The 23719-nt window shown below is 38.7% G+C and overlaps 1 long non-coding RNA gene across 1 annotated transcript in view; it reads right to left on the bottom strand.

Annotated features, from left to right (window-relative positions):
• The window catches only part of LOC311584864, a 134074-nt gene that overhangs the window by 70833 nt on the left and 39522 nt on the right, over positions 1-23719 (bottom strand). The window contains exon 2 of the long non-coding RNA XR_014775021.1: positions 19996-20131. This is a non-coding gene — a long non-coding RNA (uncharacterized lncRNA). The remainder of the gene's footprint in view (positions 1-19995; positions 20132-23719) is intronic.

Raw genomic sequence — 23719 nt, forward strand, 5'->3', positions numbered from 1 at the left:
TTGACACAAGTTCTCCTGGACAATAAACATAGAGTCCGTGAAATAGCCTACAGCCTGAGTAGAAAGCAACTGATGGTGATCATAAGATTTCCTCGAGAAGCAAGAAGAAAGCTGAGAAGTTTATTTCCTTCATCTGACTGCTCTCATGGTTCAAAGGCCCTCAAGCTAGAACTTGTGCCCTAAGCAAATCTGCTGTGCTGTGGTGTCTTAAGGGAGAAAGGTCCCCAGAGGAATCATAAGTTTGAAAACTCCACTCCCAGTTGATGAGACTTCTTGGGATGGGGTGGCCTTGTGGAAGGAGGTGTGGCACTAAGGATGGGCCTTCAGGTTTCAAAAACCTACACCATGACTAGTTTACTGCCTTGTGTTTGTGGATCAGCCGAAATGGTTAACACTCTGATTCTCATGATCTTTTAAAAATTCTTCAATAGTGGAATGGTGCTCCACTATCCAAAATTGAACAGGTATATAAAATTATGTAAAGCAGAACTGTTCATCAAGAAGGCCACTAAATTTGCTATGACATCATACATAAAAATAAAAGCAAGACTTATTTAGAAACAATTTTGACATGGGCCACTCACACATAAGTAAGGAAGTGTGGAAACTATATTAAATTCATGTTGTAAATTAAGTTCTACATTTTTGGGTGTGGGTTACTAGGAATTTTAATGGAGCTTGAACTTAGGTCCTTATGTATATGAGGCTAGTGCCCTACCAATAAGGATAATCTTGGTATATCAGTATAGCCTAATATCTTTTATTTAAAAGGCTGCTAATCTTGATTCATACACTTGGTGATTTTACATTCACAAACTATGCGGCTTCATAATAAAGATAAGAATTTGCATCAGAAAATATGTAAAAAAAAACCCAAATCACAGCTAATTATGATGGTTTTCCTATCTCTCCATCATATATTGACCACTGAATAATAAATGAAACTTGAAGCACAGTAACTAATTGCAATAGGATCAAAATGAGATATTATGGAGTATTTCTTTTGATTTTTACAAAAATCTACATGAAACATGTGTACATGTTTCCAGCCTCTTAATTTCTTAAACCTAAGACTGTAGTTTTCAAATCCAACCTTCTCCTTAATTGTTTCTTTGAAAAAGAAAAAAATGCATCATTTTACTGGTATAAACATTTTACATCCAAATGAATTGGTTGAATGGAAAAAGATGTGTCACATGTGTGGAAAAAGAACACATTGGGATTAGGTCTTTTGGGAAAGAAAAAAGTAGGTCGAAGTACCGTAGGTAGATGCTTTGTTCATCGTCCAAGTCCTGTCTGAGAGAAACTTGAAACACAAAGTCCTGTCTCCATATCTAGAGGAAGCAGCTGCCAGTGTGACACAGGGCCCTATTCTTATAAACAAAGAGCAGCAGCAAATCTGCTTGAGCATGAATATTAGATTTGCTGAGTTCTGCTGACATCACCATGGGAGATAAACATATTAGGAAGAGTGGGGCAGCTTTGCTGCTAGAGTGCTTGCCAGCAGAGATAAGTGAGTGGCAGGAGGCAAGTGAACACCATGTCCATCTTGACAGCCTCATCGGTGACTGGAGGCCGCTGCTCAGTCAAGTGTCATCTTAAACATCACTAATATAGAACAAGTGGATCAACATGAACTCTGAACCTGTGTTTCTCTAATAGCAAAGGACTAACAGCTGCCTGCATCTGGAAACTGTGTGAAAACTCTAGACAGCTGTATCATAATAAACAAACTTTTGCAAGAAGCATTCCACACAATCTACTGTTCCCTGTACATTTCCTGGCCCTTCTCTGGCCTCATTATGCTGCAATCTCACATCTAATTATATTTTATCAGTTTATTATTCCTGCAACTTGAGAATTAAATTAAAAACATATTGGAAAGAAAAACCTAAATCACCAACAGTTGCTCTTTATTCTTGTTTTGCATTAGCAAGTGTGTGATTACTGGGGCCTGAGTAGCAAAGGCACCCAGCATGAGGGGTGGGGTGGGAGGGGTTGCTTTTGGCAGTAATGGAGAGGAGTGGGTAGCCTCCAACACACTGAGGCTGTAGAATATGATTTACCAGCTCTGGAGCTCTGGGGTCTACATTTTCATAAATATAAGTGACAAATTATCAATAAATCACCCTCTGGTTCACCATAATGCATAATGTTTATTGAAACCCAGTTCCAATAAATACGAGTCGCCCTTTTTAGCCAAAGCATAAGAAACAAAGATGACAGGAATTACAAACAGAAATGAAAAATGGTGAATAAGCCCTTTGGCCAGCAATGAGGCTTTTTTTTTTTTCCTTTTCAGTTCAACCTGAGACCACTGGATTCTGGAAGGAATTTTTATACGTGAACACTTGTTTCAAAATACCATTTAGTTTTCTTTGGGACACAATAATTTAGAAAGTCAGACAGTGTGATCTGTAAAAGGGCCTTCTGTTTTCCTCCTCACTTATTATGGATGAGCCTTGATGAAACTCCGTGAAAATGACAGCAGTACTAATTACACTATTCTGGTGGTTAGTGGGCTTCAAATGCATACGAATAAATATATAATTCAGCACTTATACTAAATACTGCAACCTCGACTCAAAGAGACAGGAAAGTATACTATTAACATTAAAAGGAATTGGTGTATGGTCTATGAAATTTGCATGCACACTTCAGATGTTTTCTGTAGTTATTTCAGCAAGGGGGAAAAGATTAGTCATTTATTTTTATTTTTTCCCTTATTTCTTATTTATTTCTGGACTGTGATACATTTTTTGATTTATCTTCTAAGTTCTAAAAGTAAAATTAAGAAGTGTTGCACACAATGTTGTTACAATGCCCTATAACTCTACAAACCCACTCAACAGCTGGAAGCAATTGACATTGGGTAGCATTTGACTTGAACAACACTTTAAAAAGTCAACTTGAATCTTAATTGAAATACCCTATATTTCACACTGGATATATGACTCAATTCTAATCTTTTGTTTCCTTTTTGAGAGAAAAAAGTTGTGGAGAACCATGATGTTAAGGAGATTATTTATTATCAATTACAGTATTTACTCTAACAAAGATGTGCTTAAAAACCTACTCTTTCAAATATACTTCTGTTTGTGTATGTATACTAAATTTGAATATATAACTGGTGATTGTTAATGTCTCCTTTTTGAAAAAAAACAATATAATAACATTTAAATCAACGAAAAATCAACATGTCCTAGATGACTCGCAAGTGTTTTTGTGCATTATAACTCTTTAGCCTCACTGCTATTATTATTGTAGTTACTTAGAATATTTTTCATATTCAAGGGTTTTATATGTTTGCTTACATATTTGCGATACCACAAGCTATTAAACTACCTAAAACCTACCTTAAAATTATTCGGATTGAGATAGAAAAGAGACTAATTAGCAAGACTTCATTGCACAAGTACAAGCCTGGTACTTTACCAGACTCCTATCCTAGCTATTTTGACATTCTCTGCACAGTAACTACATGAGATAATTAATTATCATTATTATCTGCACTTTCCAAATGAGAAACTTGAAACACAGAGTTTAACGAACTTGCCTAAACATCATAGTAACTAATGGTAGTGCCAAGCTAAAAGGAGGAGCTTTACCAAATTTCTCTCATAGAAAATACTATAGGTATTCCTAAACACACATATGCCAATCAATTATTTAAAACTGCATCATATATGAAATTCAAAGTACATATTTAAATAAGTGAATCATTTTACGGTAATAGGACCCTAAGTTTCTGCATTTATAAAGCTATTTCTTAGAATCTCACTTTATAGCTCAGGCTGGCCTTGAACTCAGGATACTTTTGCCTGAGCCTCCTAAGTTCTGGGCTCACTAGAATGCACCAGCATAGGTTGCTTGAGTTCCACTTTATAATGCTAAACTCTTCCATATACTTTAACTACCTAGCAACAGAAACACAATTCAAGTTTCATTAACACAAACAGCGAGTAAGACTGATTTGTGTAACTGCAAAGTCACTTCCAGCATTACTAGACCCGGAACCTCCAACAGCACAAGCCAGAGGTTTCACTCTTTCCTTCGAGAGCTGATTTCTTCTCTATCAGTTTTGTTCCCACTGGCAAGTAAATTTAAATCATTCCTATGGTAGTTATAAAAGGCAAAAAAAAAAAACAAGCATTCCCTCTTAGTAGCTGAAGTGAAATGTCCAAATGGTAATCCTCATTAGCCCTGTTGGGTCGCGTGCCAGTGTCTGAACCACGGCACTGACCTGAAAAGAGCAAATGATTTATCATCTGGACCTGTGTATAAAAGCATCCGTCCCCAGACTAAGGCTGGGGGTATGGCGCTGCTCCCACGAAAATCAGGCTGGCTATTGCTATCAAACGAAGAGAAGAAAATGCTGCCCTAAAGAAAAACAATCCTCAGAACTCCCAGATGCAAGTTCTCTTAAAATGATTTTTAGCTCATTAGAGAAATCTCCTCAGTGTAAATATAACATGTGGTACTAAGTCAGGTAGAGTTCAGTTGCAGGCAAGAAAGTCTGCTCAAGCTAGTTTAAGCACAAAAGGATTTATTACAGGGTTTTAAGACACATATTTCTCAAGGCAAACAAAGAGCCAGGGTTTCTCTTAAGGTCATAGGAAATATGCTAAGAGTAGGTTAATCTTTTTAGTGTAAAGGCGCTGGTTTTGTATAAATATTCCACACTGCGTTTGGAATCCTGCACTTCCTCTTTCTCCCTTTTCTAACTTGTCTCTGTTTGCCTGGGACTTTCCCGTTTTTAACACTGAAAATTCCCATCCCGGGAGCACTTCAGTCCCGGGCACAGCCACAAAGAGTGTTCATCTTCCTAACTGTGTCCCTTCCCGTACTGATGCCAGAAGCTGTTGGTCTAAATCAAAATCTGAAGCCGAGCAAAAGCCATAGGATCTAGAACGGGTACGTGACAGAACAGAAAGATCCATATAGCGTGTAATCTCTACAGTGAAGTCTGAGAGAGAGAGAGAGAGAGAGAGAGAGAGAGAGAGAGAGAGAGAGAGAGAGAATCCTAATTGATTAGCTTTCTCTACAGAGCCCATCGGAGGAGTAGAAATCCAGTAAAACAGAAGGTAACCCCAAAGAGCCATGAATGACAGGAATGTCATGAGTTGGAAGGCACAGCTGGTGCTCCACAACTATGTTCTAATTCTAGGCTCCAAGCACAGGAATACCGGACTGTCAGCAATGCTGTAGGCTTACATGACTCTCCGTTTCAGAATTAAGTGGGGGGAAGTATTGCCTATGTTTGTACAACGAGACTAATTTCTGATGATGATTGCTAAACTTTCCCACCTCTCAGATAGAACTAAAGTCTTTAATAAGTCAGTCCTATCCTAGCCTCCAGCTCTCTCCTTTTGGGCATCCATAGAGAGGAACTTCCTCTCCCTACCCTTGGACCTTAGGAGTTTTCTCTGACTGTATGAGCTCTAAAAAGAGGACAGTACTGTGGGCTTAATTTACTTAGTAAATATACTTTATTACAAACTTATTAACCGAGAGCACCTCACTTATAACCCAGCTAACCTAAACAATAGGAAAAGAAGATTAAAGGATACAATAATGAAACCGTAAGGATATCAGTTCCAAAGAACGTTTGTCCTGGTGTAATCTGCAGGATTTCTTTTGCTGGAACCTGGAGCAACCAGAACCTGGAACCTCAGCTGGAGCCTGGAGCCCTGACGTCTTCCCTCGAGTGGTTCTCTCTAGGAGCGTCTCGAAGTGGAGTGATGAACAGCCCAAACTATCCCCAGTCTCCAAAAGGCCCCGCCTCTTGTTTTTTGGCTCACATTTATACCTCCTCTCAGCATTTGTTCAAGGATGTTTTTCAGCTGCTTACTAACCAACCTCCCCGACATGGTGGGTCGACTTCTAAGGGGATAAATATCATCTGCTCTCTCACAAGTCTTTTTCTCATTCCCCACTTGTGATCTAAATAACAACAACAACAACAAAAAAACCCAAACAAACAAAAAACCAAACCAAAACAAAAAAAGTGTTTATCTCTCCTTCAAGTACCTCTAACTCTTCACTCCTTATATATAGTTTTATTGCATTCTTTCAATATTTCTTTCCTGGGAAGAGGTGGATGTACTTCATCAGATGATCCGGCAATGTTCTATTCTTTCTCTCTCCATTCTATGAGTGGCTCCACTCATCAACACTTAAGAGCCACCATCTATCACAACGTCTATGCAGAACCCACGAGTCTCATCTACATGTCTTACTTTTAAATTTTCTTAAGCTCCTAACTTTGCCAAACCCTAAAGCCTCCACGGATTCTATATATGAGGCTCACCTAAACTATCTGGGTTCTTCTCTCTCTGTCCCCAAAAGTGTTTTACACAGCTATGAGAAGAGTGGATCTTCTTATTTTCTTATTTTTACCCAGTTTGTGGACGTGTAATGTTGAGTTTTGAGGCAGAAGAGCCAACCCTAGACGTTAAGATACTTCTCTCATTACTCTGGTCTAAGTGAGGTCTGGATGTTTCAGAACCCAAATAATCCTTTGTTAAAATGGGAAGAAGAGGCAGGTGGATTGCTGTGAGTTCGAGGCCAACCTGGTCTACAAATCAAGTCAGGACAGCCAAGGCTACACAAACAAACCCTGTCTTTAAAAGAAAGAAAGAAAGAAAGACAATGTATTACATCGAAGTACTGGTGCTAAGCTAGTTTTCTTAAATATTGGTATATAAACAGGACTTTGACTTATAAATAAAAGCAACCTCATTTCATATGTTTTAAAGCCTAACTAATTTTGTCTGACAATATTAACACTGTTAATCTGATAAGCATATATTAAAATTGTGCCCTAAGAGAGGAGAGAGAAAAGGGTACATTTTTGGAAAAGTTAATCAAAATTAAGAAGTGTGCTAGCCTTTAAATGCTGTGATAGAATACATAGGAAGAGCAACTAAAAGGAGGAAAGGCTTATTTGGGCTCAAAGTTTTAGAGATTTCTGCCTGTGGTTGGTTGGCTCCATCTATTTTGTGCATGAGTGTTACCATAGTGTTAGGAAACATATTAGAGGAAGAGCATCAATTTACAGCAATGGGTGGGGGAGTGGGGAGCTGGCAGAGAAGAGAATGGTTTTACAGCAGGATACAACAGCCACTGGCATACCCAGTAGTCTATTTCCTTCCACTAAGCCCCGTATTCAAAAATTTCCACCACTTCTCAAAAATTCCACCAGATTATGACTCCATCATGGGATGAATTCACTCATTTATTCGGAGCCCTCGTGGTGAATTATATCTCATTGACTATGTCCATTTGCTGGGGCCAAGCCTTCAACATACATGCCTTTATACAAGCAACTTCATATTCAAACCACAACAAAATTAGTACCTTCTTATTACACACCTCTAGTAAACCACAAAACTCACTGTGTTCATATCTTGGTACAATAATGTCTTGGCCACTATGGGATTTTAGTTCCCTGCTTCCCCATATATGATAAGTCAATATAGACTAGTTCATACTGTGCCAGTTCATTAAAAACGTAATTGTTGAAAGATGATATTTAATGTATCATTGATAACAGCCCACCATCTTAAATCATCTGAACACTATCTAGTTAACCCATGCTGTCAAGCAAGACCATTTGAGATGCCTCTTTAATCTAGAATCTATGCCAACTTTTTCATTTGGAAGCTGCTAACATGTACTTCCTGTTTACTCAGATAATTAATTTTATTCCTTCTCAAGTCTCTGATGGGGCTGAAGACCAGATAGTTTAGTTTTACAATTAAGTTTAGTTTTTTAGGTCTAGATAGATGTTTTAAGTTGATAATGATGATATATGATAGATATTGATCTACATTCAGAATTTTAGACACAGCAAGATAGGAAAGTTGTTTTCTGCAAGGTTGCCTAATACAACCTTGCCAAAGCACAGTGAATATAGCATTTATATAATTCTTGATTGTTTCATGGTTCTCCTTGCTGTATGTAGCTTATTTTATATATGTATAATAATATAAATGTATATGTAAAAAAATAAAAATATTTTTAAAAACCTAGAGGCTAAAAAGAAATGCTTGACTCTTTCTAAGGCCTCCAGGACTCTAGCCCAGCTATGACAAGCTTCTCTCCTCATAATTGGGCCAAATCATAGAAGATATCAAATATTCTTACTTAATCTGCCCTAGATGAATGTATTTCTTTATTGATTAAAGAACTAGATTATTTTTAATGATACTTGAAATTAGCACTTTTTAACTTATAACAGTGTGTGTGTGTGTGTGTGTGTGTGTGTGTGTGCGCATGTGTGTTTGAGAAAACCTGTAGGAATGGAAATAGAGGCCACAGTTCAATGACAAGCGTCTGTCTCTAGTCCTCTCCACCTTACATTTTTGAGACAGACTTCTCTCATTGAAGCTGGAGATTGGCTAGAATGCTTCGCCAAACCTACTCCCATGATCCCGTAATCCTGATTCATCCCAATAGCACTGGGTTTACATACATAAGCTGCCATGCCTGGTTTTTACATGAGTGCTAGGGATCTGAACAGCAGTTCCACCACCACCACAAGCCCTGGAGATACTATTTCAGCTGACACACAAGAGAAGGATTTCAAATCTGAGGTTATGCAAATGACAGAGGCCTTAAAGGAGGAAAATAAATCCCTCAAACTAGAATGGGAATACACAAAGAAAGAACTGAACCAATCACTTGAAGAAACTACGATCAAACAGGAGAGAGAAATGAATAAAAGGTTTCATGACCTAAAACAGGAGATCCAAGCTGTGAAGAAAATACAATCTGAGAAAATACAGGAAATGGACACGACTGAGAGAAGAGGACAGGATCTGTAAACACAAGCATGACCAAAATAATCCAAGAGCTGGAACAAAGAATATCAGAGATAGAAGATATGACTGAAAATAGAAGATTTGAATGGGTACAACAGTAAAGGAAAATGCTAAATCTAAAAAGCTCTTGACACAGAATAACCAAGAAATCTGGGACACTATGAAAAGACCAAACCTAAGAATCATAGGGATAGAAGAAAAGCAAGATTCCAAACTGCAAGGCCCAGAAAATATTTTCAACAAAATCATGGAGGAAAACTTCCTCAACCTAAAGAAAGAAATGCCCACAAATATACAAGAAGCGTACAGAACTCCAAATAGAATGGACCAGAAAAGGAAATCCTCCCACCACGTAATAGTCAAAACACTAAACGTACAGAACAAAGAAAGAATATTAAAAGCTGCAAGAGAAAAAGGCCAAGTCACATAAAAAAGGCAAACTTATCAGAATTACACCTGACTTCTCAACAGAGACTAAGAAAGCCAGAAGGGTCTGGACAGAAGTCATTCAAACACTAAAAGACCACAGATGCCAACCCAGACTACTATACCCAGCAAAGCTTTCAATTACCATAGATGGAGAAAACAAGATGTTCGATGACAAAACAAAGTTCAAACACTACCTAAGCATAAATCTAGCTCTACAGAAGATACTAGAAGGAAAACTCCAACCCAAGAAGGGCAATTTTACTCAGGGTAAAAAAGGAAATGAAACCCCACAAGAATAAAAACAAAAGCAAAATCTCAGAGGATAAAATATTTAAATTCAAAAAACTATGACGGTATTTGCCCTGAAAGAATATATTAAACAAGAATCCAAATATGATTTTTCGTTGTTTGGTTTTGGGTTTTTTGTTTTGTTTTTCAAGACAGGGTTTCTCTGTGTAACAGAGCCCTGGCTGGCCTATACTCACTTTGTAATCCAAGCTGGCCTTGAATTCACAGAGATCCACTTGCCTCTGCCTCCTGCATACTGGGAATAAAGGAATGTGCCACCACATCCAGATTTTTCAAATGCAATTTAAGTTCAGATCTTAATATCCTCACTTATTTGAAGTAATAACTTCATTCATAAGTGCCAGTGATAAACACTTGATACTGGTATATAAAATAATCCCATGTTGGAAAAGCATATTAAAATAATTCCCCTGGAGGAGGAGACCTGGTGGCACTCAGAGCAAAGATAGCAGGTTACCAAGAAGAGACTTGATACCCTATGAGCATGTACAAGGGGAGGTAATCCCCCTCAGGAACAATCATAGGGGAGGGGAATAAGGGGAAAATGGGAGGGAGGGAAGAATGGAAGGATACAAGGGATGGGATAACCATTGAGATTTAACAAGAATAAATTAATAAAAAAGGGGAAAAAGGAAAAAAAGAGAAAAAATAATAAAATAAAATAAAATAATTACTTAAAAATTGAACACTTACCCAGACAATTCTAGATTTTCGTCTCAGTTTAAGAGCACACAGATAGAACCAAAATAAGAGTGGAAATGGTATTAATTAGCTTTTTACTAACCAACCATGTCACTAAATAATGAAGATCAAATTAAAGCTGTTATACCTGCACCATTGTTCTTTTATATAACAAAGAGGCAAGCCTAGTGGGACAAGAGTAATTTTAAATCTTCATTTTATTTATCTGGGGGACTATTGGAGGGTCAAAATGAGTACAGAGTTAAACTAGTGATTAATGAGATGTGAGCCCACCATTGACCATGAACTGAATTCTTCAGGCTTAAAAGTCACATGATAGTGATTTAGATAGACTGGGTATGGCAGGGCCTACAGAAAAACTTTGGACAAGGAAGGCAATACTGTGTATACAATAAGAGTATATTCTAGTGACAGATTAACTGTCTCTCCAAAAGAAAATGGTTCTGAAGTTATGAACTGCTCATTGAAAACTGGCAACTTTCAAGTGAAAAGGAGCCACCACAAAGGCTTAGTACAGGCCTCTGTGTCCCACTGGAGTCTTACTAGGAGTTGTATCCATCATGATATCTCTCTTTAATAGACTGACAACATTGAAGACAGTAATTGGCTGTGATCAGATGATTCTTAGGAACAAGAAAGATATATGGAAATCATGGAGTCTTGTTACCATTTTGCCAACCATTGGGGGGAAAGTTGGCATAAATTAAGTCATCCTGTACACCTTATACATAAAGAGTGTTTGAGTACTTTGCCATTCCAAGGAAATTATTCCTGAATCTTTGCCTGGATCTATATTGTATCAATTCTCTAATCTTTCTAAACATCTGGCTAAGCAGTTAACAGCTAATTACCACCTAATTCCATTCTCCTCCAATGAAGCAAGTTATCAGATGTACTGGTTGCTCTTTTCCCTACTGAAAGGATCTTGATTCCTCAGTATCCATTTGGGCCATCACTGATTGACATAGCAAATTCTAACATGTTCTACAGAATTAACCTATAGACCAAACACTTGATTGTTTGCCTTGTCATTGAGCTCTTGAGCAACTCCTTGTGAGAGTTAAGGCTACATCAAGCAGAAACAGATTGAAGACCTCAGCCACATCTGCTAATACAAGATGTCTTCAGCAGGCTCTGAGCAATTCATCCAGTGTGCCAGTACCACTTGATGCTGAAATGCTTTCTTTGCATGTGAGCAGTGTGTGTGTGTCTGTGTGTGTGTCTGTGTGTGTGTGTGTCTGTGTGTGTGTGTGTCTGTGTGTGTGTGTCTGTGTGTGTGTGTCTGTATGTGTGTGCACGTGTGCTCACATGACATATGTACGCATGCAAGTCTTCCATTGACAGTCATCAGACTCCAATGCCAATGAAAGACTGGATGTGCCAGCAAGACAAGGGTAAGCAGGCAAAGAGCAAAACCTTTCTTCTTCTATGTCCTTACACAGCTTCCAGAAAAAGGCACGGCCCAGACTAAAGGTGTGTCTTCCCACCTCAAGATCCAGATCAAAGGCTTGCTGTATCCCTACCTCAAAGGTCCAGATGAAAATTGGATTCACTCTCCTCAAACCAAGCAGAAAACTTCACACAGGTGTGCCCTCCGTTTCTTGAGTGTAGTTCATTCCAGATACAGTCAAGTTGGCAACCAAGAATAGCATCAGGATGGATTTTAGAGCTCTTGAAATTTGGTCATTTGCTTTCTAAATATCTGCACATTGCAATATTCTACACTCCTGGACAGTGATTTACTAACTTTCTATTCTGCTGAGGGGCTTGGCACAATCCTGTACATTAAGTAGCTGTGCCACTATGTTGAAAAGAAAAATAAAGTCTATTGCTACATTCTAGTGGTACAAAAACAACTATATTGACTGTACGTCTTCTATTAAAGTGATACTAATTTCCAATTGATCTTTTCAATTAAATTGTCCATTCCCTTTGCATTCCTTTTAAATCTAAATTAGAGACTACTTAGCTACACCACGGCCCATTTTATTCTCACGTGCTTCTTTTTTACTGCTATTCATTTCTGGTTCTTGTAGGCGCTTAGAACACTTACTGAGGGTAAATTTCTGATTCTCGTAGAAAGCTCTACTCTGAGCTGAGCATGGTGATGCTTGCCTTTAATCCCAGTACTCAGGCAAGAAGGCGGGATCATTATGATTTCAAGGCCAGCCTGGTTTACATAGTGAATTCCAGGACACTCAGGCCTATGGAGAGAATGGTGGTGTGAGAGGGAGAGAAGGAGGGAGGGAGTGAAGAAGAGAGGAAAGAAAGGAAGAAGGGAAAGAAGGAAAGAGAAGTCTACTCTGCCACATGGTGCCCTGGTACAACTACCTTCGTTCCTCAAATAAATAAACGTTTCTATTTGTCATCCCTCAAACAAGTACTGTAACTGTTTCCAAAAATCCTATGTTGATATTCCAGTTTACTAATTATTACCTACTTTTTCCTAAACTTATCAAGGCTCCTCCATATCTCTCATAAAGTACCAGAATCTTTTGTTCTTAGCACTCTCCCCGAGTGCTCCCCGATAAGCACTCCCATCATTTGCTAGTTAAAATCATTAAGTGGTTTTCAAATGCCCATTTTGCATTTATATAAGGGAGTTAAAATGAAAACTTACAGCCTTTTTCACATGATGCAAATCCCCAAAATCTTTGTTTCAAGTCAATATCCTCACTATAAGTAACATTGTTATTCAATAATTTAGGAGCATGAAGCAATCTAATTGGCCTCCAGCCATCAAGTTTATAAACTTATCAACATAATTCCATTCTTATCTCTAAATTTATGACCATAAATAATGAGTTTAAGATGAAACAGTAATTACATTAGTTATACTTGATAAATGAATGAATGAATAAATAAATTATTATACTTCAGAGATGCACATTAGTATAATCAATCATATGATTATATGGTGCAGTAATTCAGAGCCCTTATGTATTCAATATATAATATACAAATAGAAATTTTAACTCACGTTTTTGCAAACTCTGTTATTATGAAAAAAAAACTTTAAAAGTATACGTTTTTCCAATTTGTAATTCCCCTGGTTTCCAAACTTAAAGTTGACCCAGTTATAAAAACAATCATAACAAAGTATTATTTATATTTTTCTAAGCCAGGTAACATCATCACATAATTGATTTTGTGATATCTTATGATTTATATTTTTCTTTTACCCAATCTCTTCTTTATCTTCTTGAGGGAAATAATGACTCCAACAACAACACTATTTAGTATTTGCATAGGACTTAATAATTATGAAACCATTCACCACCACAACTTCATCTTTGTAAGCTTGGAAAACCTAAAATCTTGAAACTTCTCCTAATCATATGTAAATTGACCAGAAGTCAGTTCCCTAGAGGCTGCACCTAATTTCCAAGCCCTACCTTCCACTTTTGACACCGGCATTAGGACCACAGGTTTCACACTTTGCCACCAGCTATGTTTAACATCTAACAAAGAAAAGTGCTAGGAGATTAACACAAAAAGAAGGAAATACAAACATGCTTTGGTTTGTATCCTGTCCTCTTACTGTTACCTCAGCAAAGACCCTTACCATCGTGTGATTCTTGACTGCCTTTCCAAACATTGTTATTAGAATGCTAAAAACATGGACAGACTTCAAACGTTATATGTCCTTTAGCACAGTTGCCAAAGACGAGAGATGCCGTAGGCATCTTTGTCACCACGTAAGAAGACTGTTGGTGGGATTATCCAACCGTACTGATTTGTTATTAGAAGATGAACATTTTTAGGTATTTTACATTATAATTTGTGACGTATACATTCCTGTGTTTTAGAAAGTTGTTTGGGCTGTTCATACGCGACAACCACTTGTTCTCAGCACTTTGACCAGTTATTAGTCTCTACAGCAACCGTCATCACATCCAAGGCCCGGGGAGCATCACAGAAGAGGGAGCAGAAAGAGCCAGAGAGAGAGAAGGAGAATTATGAACATTGTCTTCCGGCTACCACTCAGGATTTGCAAACCTAAGTGTCCCAAGCTGTCATTTCCCCCATAGACCTAGGCATATGCCCATGCACACAGGCACATGTGCAACACAAAAGTAGAAGGGGAATTGGCTTAGGTCAAGGAAAGGTCATCAGGAACGCAAAGGAGTTAACAAAGGGTAGTGGATGGGGGAAGGGGTAAATATGACCACAAAACATCTTGTACATGTATGAAAATGACAAAAGGAAAAAAGAAAGGGAAAAAAAGAGGAAAGAAAAATGGTTGGGGATTTTAGGTTGGCAAATAGCCATTGTAAATATTCTTATTTAATCCAATGAAAATAATAAAGTGGAAATAATTTAAGATACTTTCTTAAACAAAACGAAAAAAAAAAGGGGAGGCCCTGTGCTCCATGTGGGAATATATCTCACTCTATTGAGCTGTTTCCCACTGATATGTAAGCTATTTCATCCTTGAGCATTGTAAGTAATCCCATGAGGAAGCAGTCTTGACCATATGTCAATTTGCATTTTGGAACAATTTCTGAGAAGCAGGGTTGCATGCCTGAGGAGCGCATGTACACTCCCTCATTTATGTAATACTGTTGCGTTCTCCTTCACGGAGGCTCAGATTATTCTGTACACTTATTTCACCAAAACATCTACAATAGGATATGGTTTTCAGACCTTGGGATCCTTGCCAATTAGATAGGTGAAAAATAGAATCTTTCTGTAATTTAAACTTAACACATTCCACTCTGTGAGATATGTCCAACACAGTTCGGGGTGTGTGTGTGTGTGTGTGTTAAGACTTCCTTGAACTGTTTCTTTTCCTCATTATTCCGTAAAATGTTTTTGTCAAGTCTCAGAATAAGTGTTTGTGTTTGAGCATAGTAATCTGTGTCAGACTTACAGCTCTTTGCTTCTGAAACTTATTTCACCCATTTAGATCTCTGGGCTATTTTGATATCTGCTACATAGTAATATGATTAATGACGGTCGTCTTATGTTTGTTCCATAGCTTTGCCCACATTTCTGCCCTGTTGAACCACTATCTCCATCAGGACGGCACTGCTCTTTCTGTTTGCCCACGCATCATTAGCCCAGACTTTTCACTTATAATGTGCAACTATAACGTAGACTTTTGTTTTCAAAATCCCTCTTTAGGAACTCCCTGATTTTTCATGCTCATTTACTCTTCCATATAAACCTTATAACTAATCTGTATAAGTCCAGAGGTAAAATATTTTTCTTAGGATGAAATTAAATAAATAGTTTATATGTATGGTCACCTATTCACTTATGATGTGTAACCTCTTGTCGACTAGTACAATTTTATATTCATCTACTTTTATCATTGAGGCCTATTTATAGTTTCTTCCACGTAGATTATTTTTATTTTATTAATTTTATATCTAATAATTTATTTTGGTCTCTTTTTGTGGTAACAACATGATTTTTTCCTTTTTTTTTTTTTTTTTTTTTGGAAATACCTCTTTTTTCATACACTATATTCCTGATTATAGTCTCTTCTCCCTCTAATTCTCTCAGTTCCTCTCCACCTTTCCTTTCCTCTGGATCCACTTCTTTTCTGTCCCTCATTAGAAAAAAAAGAGAGGCTCTAAGAAATGACAACCAAACTGGACAAAATAAGATATGACAAGATAAAGCAAAAATCATGACATCTAAGTTAGACACAGTAACCCAACAGGAGGAAAAGAGCCCTAAGAGCGGGTACAAGAGTCAGACCCACTTGTTCTCACACTCAGAAGTCCCATAAAGTTACTAAGCTAAAAGCTTTAATATCAATGCAGAGGACAGGTGGCTGACCTTTGTAGGCCCAGTGCCTGCTCCCTCAGTCTCTGTGAGTTCATATGGGTGTTGCTCATGTTGATTTAGAAGGCCTTGCTCTCCTGGTGCCCTCTATCCCCTCTGGCTCTTACACTCTTTCTGCTTCTTCTTCTTCTTCTTCTTCCATGAGGTTCCCTGAGCTCTGATGGAGGGAATTTGAGACAGAGACATCTTTGATGCTATTTTATTTGCTGCTATATATGATGCGTGTTTCTCTATTACATTTTCCACTTGGCTTTTGACTTTCAGTGGAGGTTATTGCATTTTATTCATTTTATACCTCTATGCTTTACATTTTCTTATTTGTAGCAGTTTTCTGTGGATTGGGGAACACCTTCAAGATATAAAAATAATATCTAAAATGAAGTTCATCCCCTTCATTTCCAATTCTTACCCCTCCAGGTATCTCTGTCTAGATAGCATTGGCTAATGTGTTGAGTTGCCCTTATATGGTAGTTGAGATATCCAGTTTCCTTTCTTGGTTTTGACTTTTGTAGAAATGTCTCTCTGATCTTATCCCACTGCATTTAAGATGTTCATGTTTATTTGATAATTATAAATACTATCATATTAAAATACCTATCATTTCTTAATTTTTAAAATCTTAACAGTAATAGCTGCAGTTTCTTTTTTTTATTTTGAAAACACTTTTTTTTTTACTTTTTTTTTACTTTTTTTCTCCTTTATTAATTTATTCTTGTTACATCTCAATGGTTATCCCATCCCTTGTATCCTCCCATTCTTCCCTCCCTCCCATTTTCCCCTTATTTCCCTCACCTATGACTGTTCCTGAGGGGGATTACCTCCCCCTGTATATGTTTATAGGGTATCAAGTCTCTTCTTGGTAACCTGCTGTCCTTCCTCTGAGTGCCACCAGGCCTCCCCCTCCAGGGGACATGGTCAAAGGTGAGGCACCAGAGTATGTGAGAAAGTAATATCCCACTCTCCATTCTACTGTGGAGAGTGTTCTGTCCATTGTCTGGATCTGGGTAGGGGTTTAAGGTTTACCGCCTGTATTGTCCTTGGCTGGTGCCTTAGTTTGAGCGGGACCCCTGTGCCCAAATCTGCCTATCATAATGTTCTACTTGTAGGCTTCTAGGACCCTCTGGATCCTTCTACTTTGCCATTCTCCCATGATTCTCTCATCTAGAGTCCCACTAGAATCCTCCCCTCTGTCTCAGTTTCCTGGTAAGTGAAGGCTTTCATAGGACATGCCCCTTGGGCTAATATGCAGTTGAAAACACTTTTAATGAGGCTTCTACTGTAGGAGGATGGGGAAAACATACTCTTTTCTTTTTTTCCAAGATATATATTATTTTATTAATTTGTTCTTGTTACATCTCAGTGGTTATCCCATCTCTTGTATCCTCCCATTCTTCCCTCCCTCCCATTTTCCCCTTATTCCCCTCCCCTATGACTGTTCCTGAGGGGGATTTCCTCCCTCTGTATATGCTCATAGGGTATCATCTCTTCTTGGTAGCCTGCTATCCTTCCTCTGAGTGCCACCAGGTCTCCCTCTCCAGGGTGGGGTATGACTTTCACACGAACTCTGGTGCCTCATAGTTGCAGTTTCTTATGTGCCACTTCAGAATCTATGCATTGGTCCTAAGACTTTTTTCTCCTTAATTCCAATAATATAACATAGTATATCAGTATATTTGTATATTTCAAATCAGCAGCCACTCTTAGAATTGGCACACTAGGAGAACCAAATACATAGCATGGTAAGGACATCTACTAGATGTAGGGGTTGAATAGAAACTGGAAAAGCTACATTTTTTGACGTTTTTTAATTAATTTATTCATATTACATCTCAACTGTTATCCCATCTCTTGTATCCTCCCATTCCTCCCTTCCTCCTGCTTTCACCCTATTCCTCTCCCCTATGTCTGTGACTGAAGGGGACCTCCTCCCCCTCTATATGATCATAGGGTATCAAGTCTCTTCTTAATAACCCTGTTATCCTTCCTCTGAGTGCCTCAGATTTGTAGTGTAAAGGTTTGTGCTTCCTCTGGAGAGCAGGCTCAGCACCTCTCCTAGGCAGCACACTAGAGATGACCTTATCCTGGTAGCTAGAGTGTGCTTGAGCCACCTCGGAGTTGTGAGCATGGAAGAGCTGGCCCTGCCACTTGTCTGCATGTGGTGGCATGGGAGACATTTCCTCTACCTCTCCCCTCTCCACCTACAGCAGGTGGGAAAGCTGACCTCAAGACCATGAGAGCCAGAGAGCTGCCCTGCCACTTACTGGTTGTAACATTCAGGAGAACTAGGCCATGCCATGGACCGCTCCTGAGCAGCACAGTAGAGCTGGTCCTGGTGGTATGGGTGCTGGTAAGCCGCCCCAAGGGTATGAGAATTAGAGAGCTGTCCCTAGTCCTTGCAGGCTGCAGCCTTAGGTGAGCTAGCCAGGGCAGTGCAGGAGAGCTCACCCTGCTGGCGAGGGTGCAGGAGAGCTGGTGGGCTCATCAGCTCAGCTTTCACCCAGGCCCAGATCCAAGGTTTTGAGTTGACCCACCCCAACATCTACCCCATCTATGAACTGCTGGAGTGCATGAAGGAGCCTGTCCTGTAGATCTAAGGCTGCGGGATCTCCATGACAAAGGGCAACTACAGGATATCTGAGAAGATTCCTGGTGAGGATCCAGTACTGCTAGTGCAGCCGAAGCCAGAGGCTTCAGACCAGACCAGACCTCCTTGCAATGAAAATTTGCAAGTACAGATGTGTGAACCGAAGGGTATACTGTGGGACATACTGTGACTCGCTGCAGCTTCCATGATGAAAATTTTTGTTCTTTTCTGGAGGAGATTGCAAGGGTGGAGGGAGGATATGAAGAGACAGGTAGATGAGTAGGATTGGCGCGCATGATATGAAATTTACAAAGAATAAATACATTTTTTTTTAAGTTTGTGCTTCTTCATAAAATCAGTGAAGCCTGCTTCTAAAAATCCTGAATTTTATATGTTCTAGTGGAGAAAAAGTCAAACAAAAAGCACTCTGAGCCAAACAAGATGGTTTCCAGTTGTATTCCTTCTCTAACAACTAATATAATTCATTTATTTTTATAGCTAAATAAAATTTATATTGAGCAAAATAAGTCAGGCTCAGGGACAGAGATATCATGATGATTTACCTATATGTAGACCCTAGAATTTCTTAAAGCACACAAATCTTATAAACATATAGAATATAAAAAATAGAATTGAGACTATCTAGAAAAACAAATGGAAGGAGGGGAAGGGGGAAAGAGGAGGGACTTGAATACGGTAAAAGTTCATGAAATATTGATACAAAGATGACTTTATAAACCCTATCATCATATACAGTCGACAAAGCCTGCTTAAAAGGCAAAAAGAAAAATCAATACGACCAATAATAAAGAGCCAGGTAGGAAATGACAGGGTCTGAATGGAGCAGGGAGGAATTCATGGGCCATGGGTGAATGTAATTATCATGACTGATTAGGTGGAGCCGATAAACGAGCAGAGGAGTCCGAGATAACTTCCAGGTCTCTGGCTTAAGAAAACATATAGATGATAGCACGTTGACTAAGATAAAGGAATATTAGAAGATGTGTAATTATGGCAGGAAAAAGTGATAAGCTTACTTGGAGTTTTATACGCATGGACAACTTATAAGTATAGATTTGTCTAGAGATTATCAGAGATATAAGGAACATTGAGTGCATATTTGAAATTAGAGGCATGAAGAGAGATTATTATTTAATGTGTAGCAGTGAGTGAAGTCTCAAGAAGAGCATGCACAGCGGGAAAAGATCCAGGGACTCAAAACCACCTTCCCTACCCTACTAAGCTGGAAGGGAGATTGGACAATATGTGTGAAAAATACCCCATAGGTGGCTAATTCTTTTCCTTCTGAAATCCTTTTTACAGCTTCCATGGTTACAGTTTATTACCCACATTCATACATGGACACGGAAAGATCAGAAAAAAAGATGAAGAGGATGTGAGTTTTCAAACCTTCCTTAATCTGGAACTAATATCGAAAATTTCATACTCAAAGCCATTTCAACACTTCCTGAACTTCAGTTTCTACCTGTAAATAAAAATAATATTGGTGGGCTGTTCTTTTTTTTTTTTTAATCACAAGTAAGCTGTTAAAAACCCACTGGAGACAACACAGGTGAAATTTGATAATAAATGCATTAAGCGCTAATTAAAATAAAACAGGCAAAAATGCCATGCATGTTCTCTTATCCTATTCCAAGTCCCATTCTAATTTTAACTGTAACATCATAGGGCTTTGTAGTAGTAACATCAAAACCACACAGATGTACTTTGGTATATTTGCCAAGGATTCTTTTAATAATCATAAAATATTTTATAAGCATGCTGCCTCTGCAATCGCTGTCTATTCCCCATTTAGAAGTTGGCATTGCCTTTGTTTACAAGGCAGGACGAACAACATGGGACCATCACCCTTTAGAAGGGACAGAACACTAGGCACCTCACACAGACCCAGAGAAAAGGATGGCTTGGTGTCTGTGCAGTGTAGAGGAAGGGCTTTAAAACAACAATAGGTGGTGCTGCAGGAATGAGTGCTGAACGTGTACATTTGATTCAACAACTGTCATGGAATTATTTTTTTTTCCTGAACAAAATCACTGTGCTTATTATATTAAAGGTTAGCTTGAGAACAATATTAAAATCTGATTAGAATGAAAGCTTGAGAGGAAAAGGTCTTCAAATAATATCTCATAGTGAAAACAATGTATTTTCAACCACTGGGTTCAATTGTTTTAAAACAAACTTAAATGCTAAGCAACTGAGTTTCATATTACCTTCTTAAACCCAGGGGCAGCTTAAATCTCCTATCTGCATAGCTGTTAAATAAAACAAACAAATGTGAAGGGATACAAACACAACAAAGATAAAGGATCATAAAACAAGGCAAAGTCATGAGTGCCAGGTTCAGAAAAGATATTCATATAAGCTCTTTAATACTATTCTGTCTCATGGTGAAGCCTGTTTCTCATCTTAGAATTCAAGTGGAAGAAGGCACACATCTGATTTTCCCATTGTCTGAATAGGTTTGAGGGATAACACAAGAGCAATGTCCATCACTGGCATTTGGTCGGTGGGATTTACCAAGGGTTCTAGAGGATCTAAGCATGCATTTGCAGTGGCTGACTGCTTTGAGAGAGATACTGAAAGAAACTATTCACCAGTACCTTTTTACTGGAAAGTAAAGGCCCTACATATCTGGGGTTTTTTTTTTCATTTATTCTTTTTAAAAATAATTTATTCGATCGTATCTCGATTGTTATCCCTTCTCTTGTATCTTCCCGTTTGCACTCTTTTGCCCTATCCAATGTTTAAAAGTAATGCTAACTTTACAATTGAAGTGATCAAATTGATAGATTTTCCTCTTTTTCTTTCCTTTTATCCAATTATTTTTTTAATTTTTTATTAATTTATTCTTGTTACATATCAATGGTTATCCCATCCCTTGTATCCTCCCATTCTTCCCTCTCTCCCATTTTCCCCTTATTCCCTTCCTTTATGACTGTTCCTGAAGGGGATTTCCTCCCCCTGTATATGCTCATAGGGTATAAAGTCTCTTCCTGGTAACCTGCTATCCTTCCTCTTGTTGGGTCCTTAAAAATAAGTTTGAGCCAATTGTGAAAGAAAGAGGAGAAATAGAATGTTACTAAGTAACTAAGGTTAGTGAAAGACATACTAGACATTCCTTCACTCGCTTTTTTTTTCAGTTTCCAGAGAAATGGGTGTGAATTATTAATTAATCATTAATTGATAAGTAATTAAACTATGTGATACTATGTCTCACCTGCACATGCACATGGAAGGTGCCTACCACATAGAGGGTATTCAATAAATCTTGTTAATTATCTATAACTCCTCAGCATTGATGGATGGTTTGGTTGCAGATTTTCCAAAAATTTCACACATCAGCTTCTGGCTCCATCACCATGTACTTGGCCACCATTTAGTTCAGTGTGCTAGTGACTGTATGCTCTCTATGTTATTCAAATTTTACTTACATTTTCTCTCAGAAGGTTATCGAAGATGGAAAACATCTGAACCTGTGACTTTGGTTGTTAAACTCGTCGTAGAAAACAAGTTGAAGAGAAATGACTCAGAAGCTGCCAGATGTGAGACTTATTTCTTCACGAACACTGCCCAGCCTACAGAAACTGAGCAGGTTTTGATTATAGCGCAGAAATAGTCTCCTTAAAATGGGCTGCCTTAAGTCAGGAATTAGCCAAGAAATTCTAACCCATGCGTATTTCATATAGAAATATCATTGTATGCATGTAATAAGATAAAGACACATCTGTTTCTCTATACATCACTGAAGAGTATCCAATGCATGTCTTTCTGGGTCTGGGACATACTCTTTTATAAGTGGATATTAGCCACATAGTACAGGACAACCACACTACAATACACAGACCTAAAGAAGCTAAATAACAAGGAGGAGCCTAGTTTCTTATTCAGAAGGGCAAACAGAATAGACACCGGAAACCGTTGAAGAGAAGGAACAAGACAGGAGCCTAACATAGATGTCCTCTGAGAGACTCCACCCAGCAAAGGATCGAAGCAGATGCTGAGACTCACAGGTAAACTTTGGGGTGGAGGGCAGGGAGTCTTATGGAAGAGTTGGGGGTGGAAGGACCTGGAAAGGACAGGAACTCCACAAGGAAAGCAATAGAGCCAACAAATCTAGGCCCTGGGGGCGGGGGGGGGGGGGAGGGAGAACCTGCAGAGACCAATGCACCAACCAAGGACCATGCGTGGTGATAATCTAGACCCTCTGCTCAGATGTAGTCAATAGGCAGCACGATTTCCCTGTGAGTCCCATAGTATGGGGAGTATGGGCTACCTCTACATGGACTCTGATGCCCATTCATTGATCACTTCCTCCTGGAGGGGCAGCCTTTTCAGGCCACAGAGGAAGAGGATGCAGGCCGTCCTAATGAGACTTGATAGGCTGAGGCCAGATGGTAGAAGAGGAAGGAGGGCTCCTCCTTTCTAAGGACTGGGTGATGGTGGAGGGGGCATGAGGGAGGGAGGGTGAGATCAGGAGGAGCCGAGGGAGAGGGCTACAATTGGGATGTAAAGTGAATAAATTAAAAATTAAAAAAAAGAAAAGTATCCAATGCTGTGATGCTTTTCTCTGTGAATTTCTGAATGACACCCTGAAATAGATATTGTTTTATGGCATAAAATATATTGCAAACAACTTGTTTTAAAAACTCTCTCTTTCTCTCTCTCTCTCTCTCTCTCTCTCTCTCTCTCTCTTTCTCTCTCTCTCCTTTCTGTCTTTTTCTCTCTCTGCATTTTAGCACATTCATTAATATGGAATAATTGGGACAAATGCTTTCATCTTTGTTCCTTGCCAACGCCGCATTTTAAAATAATTAAAACTCCAGATTGTTTCTGGTTTTCACCTAAGTTTACTGGCACCCGACAAAGCAGCCTACACTTTGATTTTAATCATGGCCAGACAATATAAGGCCCTTGTCTCAGAGGTAGTAAGAGCAGCAAGTAGACACCCTGCTGGGTAATTTCAAAGCAATGTACTTCCTGCTGCTAGCCCTACAGTATGATTTCTGTTCTGCCAAGGGCACCAATAGAAGGCAACTTCCAATTTGCACCTCAC

This window comes from Acomys minous (genome assembly GCF_964271855.1).
Source record: "Acomys minous genome assembly, chromosome: 15".
Classification (NCBI taxonomy): Eukaryota; Metazoa; Chordata; class Mammalia; order Rodentia; family Muridae; genus Acomys; species Acomys minous.